Source organism: Dromiciops gliroides, chromosome 1 (genome assembly GCF_019393635.1).
Source record: "Dromiciops gliroides isolate mDroGli1 chromosome 1, mDroGli1.pri, whole genome shotgun sequence".
Taxonomy (NCBI): domain Eukaryota; kingdom Metazoa; phylum Chordata; class Mammalia; order Microbiotheria; family Microbiotheriidae; genus Dromiciops; species Dromiciops gliroides.
In genome coordinates, this window is record NC_057861.1 from 756,832,851 (window position 1) to 756,847,344 (window position 14,494).

Genomic DNA, 14,494 nt, shown 5'->3' on the forward strand with positions numbered 1-14,494 from the left:
AAAATTCCCTAATTCCTCATAGTCCTTGCATTCTGTATCTCCTCTGTAAGGAATTAATTGTAATTTGGTGATTTTTATAACACCATCTTTGCTTCATTGTGGTCAGACTGAAAAGATGCAAGCTTTAAAAGCCTAAGAGAAGACGGGAGTGTATTTAAGAGACTATAGGACAAACAACACAATGAACATTTATTGAGTCAAAGTATCATACTAAAGTACCTAAACCCCACCTTGGAGTTCCCCCACACCCACATGGGCCTGGCCAAATTATAATGGAGACAGCCCAGGGGGTATGTTGAACCATTTGGAGATTCAGCGTGGCTATAGAACCACCCTTCCTGTGAGAGAGGCAGGAAGGGAGAGAGAGGACTTTCAGAGAGAGGGACAGGGAAGGAAGGGAGAGAGAGAGAGAGAGAGAGAGAGAGAGAGAGAGAGAGAGAGAGAGAGAGAGAGAGAGGAGGTAGTGGTTTTTTGATCTTCAGACCTAACCAGGAGACACTGCAAAGCTGATTCTCCATAGAACTACAGATTCCAGGTGGTGGTGAGTTTGTGTTATTGAGGTGAAGCTAGCTTGTTAGTCCAGCTGAGCTGGAAATAAGTTTAGGGTTTGAATTGGTTTTTGCCAAACCCATGTTGTTCTGAGTAGCTGAGGAAGTAGAGCTTATTCAAGGTACCTGGGGGCCTTTTTACCCTAGAGATTTAGATTCTAACCATCTTTGAAGTAAGTCATATTTTTCCCTTTCTCCATCCCCTTTCTCATTGTCCCTGGCCCTATTAACTTTACATGTGTTGTAAATTTTGTTCCCATTAATAAAACCTGATTTGTTTGTGGAAAAGAGGCTGTTAATCTACTTTTTTTATTAGTCTGGGAGACCTAACTGAAAAAGAGGCAGTTTGGAGAAGGGGAAACTCTGGACCTTGAGGTCCCCCCTTATTTTCTGAAACCCAATATTATGGTGAGCTGCCCAATGAACTCTCCCCATACTAAATTTGGCCCAAACACATCTAGTCATTTAGGGATATCATAATCTAAAGATCCCACGTGCAAATAAGAACTAACCTTTCCCACTGGCTAAATATGGTTCCTATTCTTCAGGGCAAATGTTAATGGTGTATGAGTTTACTGAGTTCTCTATCACTATGTAGAAATAATCAACTTCTTTCCTGATTGAAATCATGGCATCATATTTTACTCAGATACTTTGATGAATCCAATATAACATTAGTAGACTAAGTAGACCCCACATTGGCACAGATATACATTGTGGGAGCTCTCCTGATATTAGCATTTCATGGATACCAGGTTAACAATTACACGTAGCATTCATTATTCCTGGCTGCCATCATAGGGCTAGCCTACTTCCCTTTTTGGTCATGCATGTTATCATTCATATACAAATCACCATTGGTGCTGGGCTGCATTTTCTTTATACCCATGATGCATGAATTACTCAGAAATCTATAAATCCAATCATAGTTTGTCTCCTTAACATCATTCCCAACTCCTGTCTGGACATTTACACATTTATGTACTATCAGCACCCGAAACTCAACATGCCTTTCCCTTCCTCTATAATCCATCTCCTGTTTTCAATTCTCATAGCCACCAACCCAGTTCAGTCCCCCATCTTCTCTGGACAACCAAATGGACCTACCTCGTACTCAGTATTCCATCCTTCACCCCTATGCCTTTCCATGAATCAGCTCATGCATCATCTCTTATAGAAACCTTGCCCAGTCCTCCTGGTTACTAGAGCTATCTCCTTTATCACATCTTCTATTTACTCAACTGTGAACTTATTCCATCTCCTTATAGAAATCAAAGGTCATTGATGGACTGTCACATTCTTGTTATTGTCTCCTCTATGGTGGCTGGCACATAGCAAGTTCTTATGGATGGACTATGAATTCAGATGAACAAATTAATGATCACTGCTCCCTTTACTTAGAGAAATGAGATGATTGAAGACTTCAGTCCACAATTACCATGACCATGTTTGAGCCTGAAAAAAGTTATATAAGCTTGTATTTCCCTCCCTGCTTTTTAGATGTGGGACATGCTGGGTGTGTAACACTGCCTTTACTCTCTGACATGGTTGATATGTTGGTAGGTTCTGTTGAATAATTTTCCCTCCCCTCTTTCTTTGTTATACTTTGTTATAAGGAATAACTCTCTGGGTGAGAGAGAAGGTAAGGAATATATAAGTAAATGAAGGTGCTATACAAAGAAAGGACATTAATAAATGTTACCAAAGCTAGTGCTTTGTTGTTGGAGCTGTGAACTGATTCAACCATTCTGGAAAGCAATTTGGAACAATGCCCAAAGGGCTATGGGACTGTGCATACCCTTTGACCCAGTAATACCACTACTAGATTTGTATCCCAAAGACATCATAGAAAAGGGAAAAGGACTCACATGTAAAAAATATTTATAGCAGCTCTCTTTGTGGTGGCAAAGAATTGAAAATCAAGGGAATGACCACCAACTGGGGAATGGCTAAACAAGTTGTGATATATGAATGTAATGGAATACTATTGTGCTATAAGAATCAATGAGCAGGAGGATTTCAGAGAAACCTGGAAGGACTTACATGAACTGATGCTGAGTGAGATGAGCAGAACCAGGAGAACACTGAACACACTAACAGCAATATTGTGTGATGATCAACTGTGATAGACTTGGCTCTTTTCAGCAGTAAAATGATCCAAAACAATTTCAAAGAACTCATGATAGAAAATGTTCTCAACATCCAGAAAAAAAAGAACTATGGATTCTGAATGCAGGTTGAACCATACTGTTTCTACTTTTGGGCTGTTTTATTTCCTTCTTTTTTCAGATTTTTCCCTTGTGCTCTGATTCTTCTTTTGCAATATGACTAATGCAGAAATATGTTTAATTTTATTGCACATATATAACCTATATCAGATTGCTTTCCATCTTGGGGTGGGTGAAGGAAGGGAGGGTGGGAGAAAAATTTAGTACTAAAAATCATATGAAAACAAATGTTGAAAACTATCCTTACGTGTAACTGGAAAATAATAAAATTAAAAAATAAAATAATAAATAGTATGAAAAAAATAAATGTTACAAAAGAAAAAGAAAACGTTAGTCTATTGATGAAAATGCCTAAAGTTAAGGAAATATGTGTAGTATCATTATACTTATTTATTTCAGGGCCCAGCACATAATAGGCACTAGATTAGTATTTGTTGAATGAATGATTGAATGAATGGATGGATGGATTCTGCAACAATGAAATCTAGGGTTTTTTTTGTAAAAGTATTTTATTATTTTCCAGTTACATATAAGAATAGTTTTCAACATTTGTATTCATAGGATTTTTAGTTCCAAATTTTTTCTCACCCTCTCTTCCCTCCCTCCTCCCCAAGAAGGAAAGCAATGTGATATAGGCTATATATGTGCAATCACATTAAACATATTTCTGCATTAGTCATATTGCAAAAGAAGAATCAGAGCACAAAGGAAAAACCTCCAAAAAGAAGGAAAAAACAGAAAAAAACATCCCAAAAGTAGAAACAGTATGGTTCAATCTGCATTCATAAACCACAGTTCTTTTTTTTCTGGATGTTGAGAACATTTTCTATCATGAAGTTCTTTGAAATTGTTTTGGACAGTTGCATTGCTAAAAAGAGCAAGTCTATCACCATTGTTCATCACACAATGTTGCTATCAATGTGTACAATGGTCTCCTGGTTCTTCTTTCAATCAGCATCAGTTCACGTAAGTCCTGCCAGGTTTCTCTGAACTCTTCCTGCTCATCATTACTTTTCACATTGATTTTTTAAACTTTGTGTTCTAAATTTTCTTCTTCCCTCCCTCCTTGACCCTCCCTATGAAATCAAGCCATTCAATAAGTCATACATGTGCAGTTATGCAAAATATCTCAGTAGTCAGGTTGTGAAAGAAAATAGACAAAATAACTTTAGAAAGAGGATCTAACATAAAATTATACTTCAATCTGTATTCAGATACCATCAGTTTTTCCTCTGTTAATGGTTTGCATTTTTCATACACCCTTCTGATATCATCCTGTTCATCATTTCTTTCACAGTTACTATTATTTTTTTTTTGGTGAGGCAATTAGGGTGAAGTGACCTGCCCAGGGTCACATAGCTAGTAAGTGTCAAGTGTCTGAAGCCAGATTTGAACTCAGGTCCTCCTAACTCTAGGGCCAGTGCTCTATCCACTGCACCACCTACCTGCCCCCACAGTTACTATTGCTAACTGTATTACCCTCCATCTTATTCCTTTCCCTTGATATTTTACTCCATTTTCTATCTTCCTTCACCCTATCCCTCCTCAAAAGTGTTTTTCTTTTTACTGCCCCCTCCCCCAATCTGCCCTTCCTTCCTTCACCTCTCTCCCCCCACCCCATCCCCTTCCCTTCTTAGTTCCCCTCAGGGCTCAATATATTACTATACCCACTTGAGTGTTTATGTTTTCCCTTCTTTGAGCCAGTTCTGATGACGGTAAGGTTCACTCACTCCCCCACTCCTTCCCCATCTTCCCCTCCACTCCATAAGCATTTTCTTGTTTCTTTTATTTGAGCTACATTTCCCCAGTCGGCCTCTCCCTTTCCCTTTCTTCCAGTGCATTCCTCTTACCCCTTAACTTTACTTTACAGATGTCATCATGGGTCAACTAGGTGACACAGTGGACAAAGCACCAGCACTGGACCCAGGAGGCCCCAAGTCCATATCTGGTCCCAGACATAAGCCACCCCAACCTGCCTGTCCCATATAAAACAAGGATAAAACAAAAAATAAATGCTTTACAGACATTATCCCTTCATATTAAATTCACACCTCTTCCTTCTGTGTAAGTATATTCCTTTCAGGTACCCTAATACTGAGAAAGATCTTATGAGTTAGAAGTCTTATCTTCTCTTGTAGGAATGTAAACAATATAATCTTTTAATATTCCTCATGATTTATTTTTCCTGTTTACATTTTTATGCTTCTCAAGGGTTTTGTATTTGAAATTCAAATTTTCTATTCAGTTCAGGTCTTTTTTTTAATCACACAAATGCCTGTAAGTCCTCTTTTTCATTGAAGTCCCATTTTTTCCCTGGAAGATTATACAAAGTTTTGCTGGGTATGTGATTCTTGGCTGTAGCCCCAGTTCCTTTGCCCTCTGGAATATCATATTCCATGCCTTCCAGTCCTTTAATGCAAATGCTGCTAGATCTTGGGTTATTCTTGCTGTAGCTCCACAGTATTTGACTTCCTTTTTTCTAGCTGCCTGCAATATTTTCTCCTTGACCTGGGAGCTCTGGAATTTGGCTATATTCCTTGAAGTTTTCCTTTTGGGATCTCTTTTAGTAGGTGATTGGTGGATTCTTTCAATTTCTATTTTACCTTCTGCTTCTAGAATATCAGGGCAACTTTCCCTGATAATCTCTTGGAAGATGCTGTCTAAGCTTTTATTTTGGTCATGGTTTTCAGGTAGTCCAATGTTTTTCAAATTATCTCTCCTGGATCTGTTTTCCAGGTCAGCTGTTTTTCCAAGGAGATATTTCATATTGTCCTCTATTTTTTTTTATTCATTTGGATTTGGTTTACTTTGTCTTGGTTTCTCATAAAGTAACTAGCTTCTATTTGTTCAATCCTAATTCTTAGGCAATTATTTTCATCAGACAGCTTTTTTTGTCTCCTTTTCCTTTTGACTTTTGAAGCTGTTGACTTTTTTCATGACTCATCACTTTTATTTCTCTTTCCATTCTTTCCTTCATCTTTCTAAATCTTCCTTCTATCTCTCATACTTTCTCTTCAAAGTCCCTTTTGAGTTCTTTCATGGCCTAAGACCAATTCATATTTTTCTTGGAATCTTTGGATGTTGGAACTTTGACTTTGTTATTGTGTTCTTCTGAGGGTGTATTCTGGTCTACTTTGCCCCCCCCCCCGAAAAAGCTTTCTATAGTCTGCTGCTTTCTCTGCTTTCTAATCTCTACCCTGAAGCAGATGTGTGATTGAAATCTGATTCTCTATGGCCAGAAGCTTGGAGTGCCTGTGCCCCTCCCCCACTGGGCCACCACCACTTGATTTGGCCCACTGGTTCAGAACCAGGGTGCTTTGCCCCAATTCCAGCAGAGATTGCAGCTACTTCACCCTAGCCAACCGCCAAACCCCCTCACTGCTCTGCAAGGTGAGCCTCAGAAGAAGCTGCTGGCATTGAAGACTCTGAGAGCCTGGAGGCACAATCTGTTCTGGAGTGGGTATGCACTGTGTGCTGAGCTCCTCTCTCAGCCTGCACAGCAGGTTATCCCAGTTGCTGTCTTTGGCTGGAAAATAGTCTCTGTTCTTATGTGGGTAAGGCTGTTCCAGGAGTTGTCTTATGGCATAGTTTGGAGTGAGTGGACAGGATTATAGGGAGCTTGGGGTGAGTCACAGCCTTTCCTCTGACATCTTGGCTCTTCCCCCAAAATCTATTTTTTCAAGGAACCACTATAATCTGGGAACACTTGGGAAATAGCATGATACAGGTGGCTTTACAAGTGGACTGGGATTAAGAAGGCATTTGGGCTCTTCTGTCTCAGGTATTTACTCCCTGTATGACCCTGATGAGCCACTTAAATACTCTAGGCCTCAGTTCTCTCATCTATAAAATGAGGGTATTGGACTCCCTGACATGAAAGCTCCCTTCTAGCTTTAAAGTTATGTTTCCATGAACCATGGATAATAGGTGTGTGCTGGAAGGAACACTATGTAAGAAGCAAAGACACTGGGATGCTGGGTTGGGCTCTCCCCTTCAACAGTTCTGTAACTTGATGGAAGGCTGACTCTCCCTACCCCTGGGACTCCGTTTCTTCATTTGTAAGTTGAGAAATTTGGAATAGATAGATGTTCACAAAGGTTCCTGCAACTTCCATATTTTGGCTTTTTATGCCTAGACCCTACCATTGGCTGCTTCCCTCTTTTCCATACCTCTGTGATTCAGGAGAGGAGCTTCTGAATCCTCTTTAGAGGTTCCCACAGGCTTCTCTCATGGTCTCAAAGTTACTATTCCCTGCTATCATCTTCCCTAACCCCACAATGACCTTGCTTTTATTGTGCTGTGTTTGGAGATTACAGGAGCTCTGGTTTCCAGAGAGGAGACATCTCCCTTTGGCCTTTAAAGGCGAGGCCCCATGGGCTGGCTCAGAGTGAGCATCAGTGCCCGCTCTCTATTGGGAGGGCGGAGAGAATAGAAGCCCCCGCTGCCCTGGGAACACTCACAATGGCATGGCTTTTTTTGGCAAGCAGGAGAGCCTAATTACCTTTCGAAATTCCAAAAATGTCAAACTGATTACGGTGGGGGCTTTTTTTATAATATCACACGCGCCGAGGTTATTTTGGGATAATGAGTAATTTTCATCTCGCTTAATAAAAGCTATTCACAGGATGGTTTGGGAGGGGGAGTGCATCTAAGGAGATTCTACTAAAACCACCCCCCAGCCCTTCTTGGGAAATATTCAAGAGCAGGCATATCTTTCAGAGAAGGGAAGGGGACACATCTATAGCCTTCAGGAAGGGCTCAATTTTCTGGATTGGGTTCATTTTTATGGGTAAAATATTTGATTAAAAGAAAATTCAACTAATTTATAGAGACAATCTTTAGGCTTATGTTAGACAGGCATACACAGGGGTTGGGGTAGAGAATACCTAGTTGATGAGCCTCACATTAAAAAAAAAAACTAAAACTAAACTAAAAAATAAAATCTATTATTTTTTAGTCATTGCAGGCAACCTCAAGAAGTAGACTAAGGCTCCTGTCCAATGACTATTTCTTTCAAAGGAGGTTAAGGAAATGTTCATTAGGATGCCCTGGGGCACAGGCCAATTAATGTTCGGACCAGGAGAAAGGAAGTTGAAAATTTGAAGGATCCTAGTTCCAGAGGCAGCCCCAAGGCTTCTGAGGGCATCTCCTCCATGTTCCTCGTTTACAGATGGGGGCATTAGGCCTCAATGAGCTTGAATGGATTTTCCAAAGTCACCTGGAGGTGGGATTCTAACTCCAATATCAGTGCTCATTGCATCTGCATCTTTCTCATGTTCTCTAGTTGCCTGATCGGAGACAATATGCAATCAGGGCAAGGTATTATTGTAAGGAAGTGTGCTGGCCATGGGAAACCCTCTCGAAATGAGACTCCTCCTGTTGCCGTTTTGCTTCTTTCACCAGCCAAATGCTTGGACTGTAGAATATATGTGGATTTATCTATGTGTATATCTCTATCTATATGTGTGTGTATATGTAGGAGACACATATATCTATGTTTACATACAAATACACAGAAGATTTTATACTTATGTGTATGCTTGCACATATTTCCTTGTTCCCCTCTCATCTCTGTGCCATCTGGCATCCATCTCCACCATGCTAATGAAGGTGCCCATTCAGAGATAACCAATGACTTTTTTCTTGCCAAATCAGAGGATTTAATCCCTGCAAAGATATTTTATTCATTTTCAAGGCTCAGATTAATCACATAGGTCATTAAGAATGACTTATCTCCCTCAATTTCCCTTTCTGTAAAATGAGATGGTTGAACTCAAAGGGCTCTGAGGTCCCTTCAGGCTCTAGATCTAATATCTTTCCTCAGATAAGTTCACCTTCATTTCTTATTTACTTGGTTAACCAGGTATTAGCACTTATTCTGCTCAAGAAGCATTCATTAAACTTTCTCCTCTCACTAGACCCTATGCTAGGCTCTGGGGGCACAAAAGCACGATGAAAAACCTAGCACAGGGCCTGGTATTCAGTAGGTGCTTAATCATTGACTGTTTAGTAGTGGGTTGATTTTGACTAAAGAAGCTTATATGTTATTTACGATTGGTTGAAGAGAGGTCACAGGGTATTGTGGGTAGAAGGCTACCCTTGAAGTCAGGAAGACCCAGGTTCACCTCCTGGCCTTGATATAAATTACCTGTGTGTCTCTGAGCAAGTCGACACCTCATCTCTGTGCCCTAAGGCACTCTTTAAATGTCAGTGCAGAAGCGATGGCGCTGCCAGAGAGAGTTCCCACACCAAACTAAAACAAGAGAAACGAGAAAATGAGTTCATCTCTCACCTGCTCTCTATTTGTCTTCTCAAATGGACAGAGAGCTTCCTGAAGGGGAGAATCATGCTTGCAGTGTCTAGGATCTGACAAGGTAGAACAGCCAATTCCTAGGCACCTAGAGATGGCTCGTAGGCATAACAGGCATAGAGGAAGCAGGACCAGTGTTTTCACTCTTCCTTTGCTCTGGGGACAACCTCCTTCCTGGAAGATTTAGAAACTATTCTTTTTATGCCTTTCTAATGTTCTAACCACAAACCATGGCCTAATTTGAAGGGAGACAGGAACAGGGGCTCTTTTCTCCTTCTGTAGGTCAGTGTTTCCCTGTCTGATAACACACGGGTATTTTTTGCCTCCCTCACCTCCAATCAGGCACCACTGATGAAAAGGCATCTGATGCTTTTGGTCCACCTGCCCACCTGATCCTCTTCTTTTATGGCAGCATATTTCAGGATGCTCCTCCAAGTAACTTCTTTGGGTAGTGCTGGTTTGGCAACTCTATGGGCCAAGTATGCATGCTTTTGCTCAGGCAAGAGATTGGTGTAGGGAGAGTGGGTGAAAAGAGGTTGGGTGAAGGTATTTTGGGGAAAATTTGTTTTCTTATTGCTTAATTGGAAGTGCTTTGGTGAATAGTCGGAGTGTTGGGGAGATAAAACAGGAAGAGCAGAAATGACATTTTCTACTTTCTGAAGTCCATAACTACTGTAGACAAAATCTTTAGTTTACTTTGGCCTATTCACAGTAGGGTGTCTTATTAAGGTAGAAAAAGGCATGGGATTTTCAGTGCTAATAATTAACTTGCTGCATTATAACAGCCTAATAACATCATCTCTCTGAGTCCCAGTTTCCTTATCTATGGGATATCTGACATGAATAAATGCCATATAGCATGGACATTTCTATAGACAGTAGAAAAATGGAAAACTGTTCTTCTATTATCTATAGCTTATTTTTCAGTATTAGCCATGTTTTAAAAAACCAAGAAAAGAAAAAAAGAAAAAATACGCTTCAATATGCACTCCGAGTCCGTTTATTGTTCTTGTACAGTGTGTAATTAAGCTAAACTTAGAGCTTTCTACACTGTCCTGCTTGGCTGCTTTGGACTGCTTGTGTATTGATAGAGTTATAGCCCCCACGCAAAATTGGGGTAATCTGCCCCATGAAGTCATAGCAGCTAAAGAAAATCTACTACTGGGTTTAGGAAAAAATGTACTTGAAGACCCTGGTCCAATGAAGCAGGACCTGAAAAACGTAGTCCTTTCTTTGACCAATGTAAATTCCTTTCCTACCTCCTCAGAGTACAAACATTTATAGAAACAAAGCGCAAATATAAACAGATCAAAGGTGATGCATTCTTTCAGCTTTGAGCAATACTCTGGGGCAGCTTCCCATTAATGCTTGGAATGAGACCTGGGGTGAATGAGAGTTTCACCTACACCCTGTCCTCCATTCCTCCTGGAATTCTGGGGGACTCTGAGAAAATTGTCTCTTGTTTGTACAATGGAATCTTTTGCTATTTCTGGACATCGACTCATGGGCGGTCATCCTTTCTGAGAAATAGCCACAAAACAAGAACGCAGTCAAAAGGACAGACAGGGGCTGAATCCTTAATAAAGAATTGCATTGGTGCCCATTTTGCAGTCGACTACTGTGTATAGCCTGTTTGCTTCCTGTGGGACAGATTGGGTTGATTGAGAAGGAAGGTGATTCCACAATATTTCTGAATTAGAACATCTGGATGGAAAGGATAAGCCAGCACCAACTGTAACATAAGATGAATGGTTTCTCTTTGGAAGTGGGTGGTGATGCCCTTCTCCTATGGAAAGGCAGTCCACAGCAACCCAACCAACTGAATGTAAGGGATTGCTGGGCACAGGCATGGACGCGTGTAGTAAGCACGTAAAGAAAAAGTACAAGACAACCGTGGACTTTTATGGGTTTACATTCTACTGGAACAAATTTAAAAGGTTCACCAGATAAGTCCCAGCAGATAAACAGCCTATTTGGATAAAGGGCACTTGGAAGGCCCAGTATGGAGTACTGAGTACAGAAAGGAGTCCCGGGACAGATGTCTTAATTGATGGAAACATTTCACCCATAAGTAAAACAAGATTACCCTCAGTGTCATCCCCTTTCATGGAAGAATTAATGTTTGTTGTCCACCTCTCCATGGTACCTTCTCAAAGACTGTTCATGTTTCAGTGTCTCATATGAAACAGTTACTAAACTGACTATATCTATTCAAAGTAAAAAGCAGAATCATTTATAAGGAGGTAAGAATATCACTTCAAAATTCAGCTTGCACACCAGCATCCCTGATAATTCCTTATCCCTTTAGATTGTAAGCTCTTTGAGAGCAGGGGCTGCCTTTTGTTGTCTCTTTTTGTCTCCTCCGTGTTTATAGCTCAGTGCTTAGCCCACGACAGGTACTTAATAAAAGGTTTCTTGATTTATAGATTGATCTCTTTCTCCCCCATCCTGTGGTTCTGTTGTCTTCACTTCCCTCTGCATGTATGTATGCACATGTGTGCATATGTGTGTGGATAATGCACATACGTATATGCATATAGTATACCAACAGTTCCTAATGTACACACGCACAATACACATATACACATGCATGTGGATATGCATGTGCATGTACATATAACCACACATGCATGCATACCAAATATACATGCACACAAATGTGCACATACACATACATGTCTTTATTTCTGTCTTCACCTTTGTAAAAGTCTCGTGAGCTTTATTGGCACTGACATAGTGGGTAAACATGTCTGTACAGCAACCATAGTAGCAGGTCAGGTCCTGAATCGTCCTGGTAATGCTATCAGAAATCAATGTGAGGGGGCAGGTAGGTGGAGCAGTGGATAGAGCACTGGCCCTGGATTCAGGAGGACCTGAGTTCAAATATGGCCTCAGGCACTGGACACTTACTAGCTGTGTGACCCTGGGCAAGTCATTTAACCTTCATTGCCCTGAAAGAAAAAAAAAAACTTCTCAGTACCATCATCTATTAAAAAAACAAGAAATCAATGTGAGAATGACACCATGCTCTATGAGGGCAGGACTGTTTCGTTTGTGTCTCTCTAGTATACATTTCTAACCCTATATCCCCATTTCTGCAGCTAATAAAGTGAGTGACACATAGTACGTGCTTACTAAATACATATTTTTTTTTTTGTGCTGCAATGAGGGTTAAGTGACTTACCCAAGGTCACACAGCTAGTAAGTGTCAAGTGTCTGAGGTCCTCCTGAATCCAGGGCCGGTGCTTTATCCACTGCTCCACCTACCTGCCCAATGAATACATATTGAATGATTGACTGTATTCCTCCTGGGGTCATATCTGTAGTATGTTTGGTTATGGGAGTCACAGATTAGGACAGGCATTGATTAACTGCTGAAAATCCTGAGGAGAGTAAGGAGAATGGTGACAGGAAATTAGAATCAGTTGAAGGGACTGTTTTGTTTTTAATATGGGGAAGAGATTAGGGATGACCTAAGTCACCTCTGTCTTTCAAGTGTTTAAAGACTCTCATGTGAATAAGAAATCATGATTCTTTTGCTTACTCCTATTTCTAGTCCCCAGGACTGATGGGTGGAAGTAGCCAATAGATTGCCTTGAGAAGCAGTTTTTCTTTTTTGAAGATCTTCACTTCAGGCTCACAGCTGAATGACCTCTTATTGAGGGACCTGGAGGGGTAGAGATACTTTTTAAGATGTGGTTTGGACTGGATGCCACTGAGATTCTGCCCGACTTAGAAATTTGATATTTCTCTAATGGTTCCTGAAATTGAAGCTTACCGTGCATGCCCAATCCCCATCCAAAGGTACCTCTTTTCCTGTTGGGGAGGAATTGTTCAAGGGAAATTTAATGACACATTATAAGTTGTGAACGCGAACAAAATACGGCATTCTTTAAAAAGTCATTTCTCAGGGGCAGCTAGGTGGCGCAGTGGGTGCAGCACCGGCCCTGGAGTCAGGAGTACCTGAGTTCAGGTCTGGCCTCAGACACTTGACACTTACTAGCTGTGTGACCCTGGGCAAGTCACTTAACCCCAATTGCTTCACTTAAAAAAAAAAAGTCATTTCTCAGATTGTTTGTGCACAGGGATGACTAACAATGAGTGCACAGTAAATGGTGAAACTTTCCACGTGTCCTCTCTCCACCAAAAGCAGGTCTGGGGAATGAAGGGCGGGGGTGCGGAATGGAGGCTGGGCCCATTGCAAAAGCTTATTCTTTGCCCAAGAACAGTTCCAATGTATCACCTCATTTACTTATGTTGTTCTTTCAATACTGATGTTGCTGCAGAACTACATTTGCTAGGTACCAAGAAAAAGCATTTTCTTACTTTAGGGTTATGAGGACCAAGAATTATGCTTCATAAAGTGTGTCTTTAAAAAGAAAACTTAGTCACTTCGAGGATTGGGCAAGAAGAAAGTGTGAAGCTCAGAGAGATCTTAAAATTGTAAATCAGATTCCCTTAATTCTTTTGAGAAAAAATCTAGATTGGCAAATAGTTCTTAGCCTCATATAAATGGAACACAATGAAAGAAGAGTCAGGGAGGAAGAGGAGGGATGGAATGAAAGAAGTACCTTGAGTTTGAATATCACTGACTAATAAAAATGGATTTAGGATGTAGGAGAGGAAGGATAAGATGGATCATTTTGAAAGTGGCACACTTATCTGGAACTAGAAGGAGGCCAGTTACATAGGAATCTCACATCCATAATTCCACAAACTAGGGAACATTATTTAGCATGGGCAGGGAAGGAGGCAAGTTTGTGGGTGTCCCTATGAGATTAGGAATGAAGAGATATTGGTGGTATAAGGTAGGTTTTGAGAGTCAGTGGGGCACCATGGATAGAGGGCTTGCCTCAAGGTCAAGAAAACTTTTTTTCAGGGCTCACCTCTAACACTCTCTGGTTATGTGATTATGGTGAAATCAACCCGAGGCAATTCTCTGAAATTATAAATTGAAGAACACTTGCCCATCTTCACTGGGAGAGGAAACTAACTGCCTGGGTTAGACCAATGCTATTTCAAGCCCAAACTCTAAAGCATTACTTGACAAAGAAGATAAAATATATGATGGAATCAATAGAGACCCATATGTCTGTAGTGGACTAGTTACATAAGTGTTAGGGTGATGATGGTGGTGGTACTCCTCAAACCCCCTACCTCAGTATGTAGAACCACGACTGACACATAGCAAATCTTTAATAAATTCTTATTGATCCACTGTATTCTACCCTGGTCAAAATCTGGGAAATAATAGCAACAGCAGCAGCTGCAGCAGCAGCAAGAAGAAAAAGCATTGCAGTAATGGTCTGAATTTTGCAAAGCATTTTACATGTTCTAGCTCACCTCTTCCAGTGCCTTCCTTTTATTACCTATTTATGCTCCATATAGTTTGCTTTGTACATATTTAT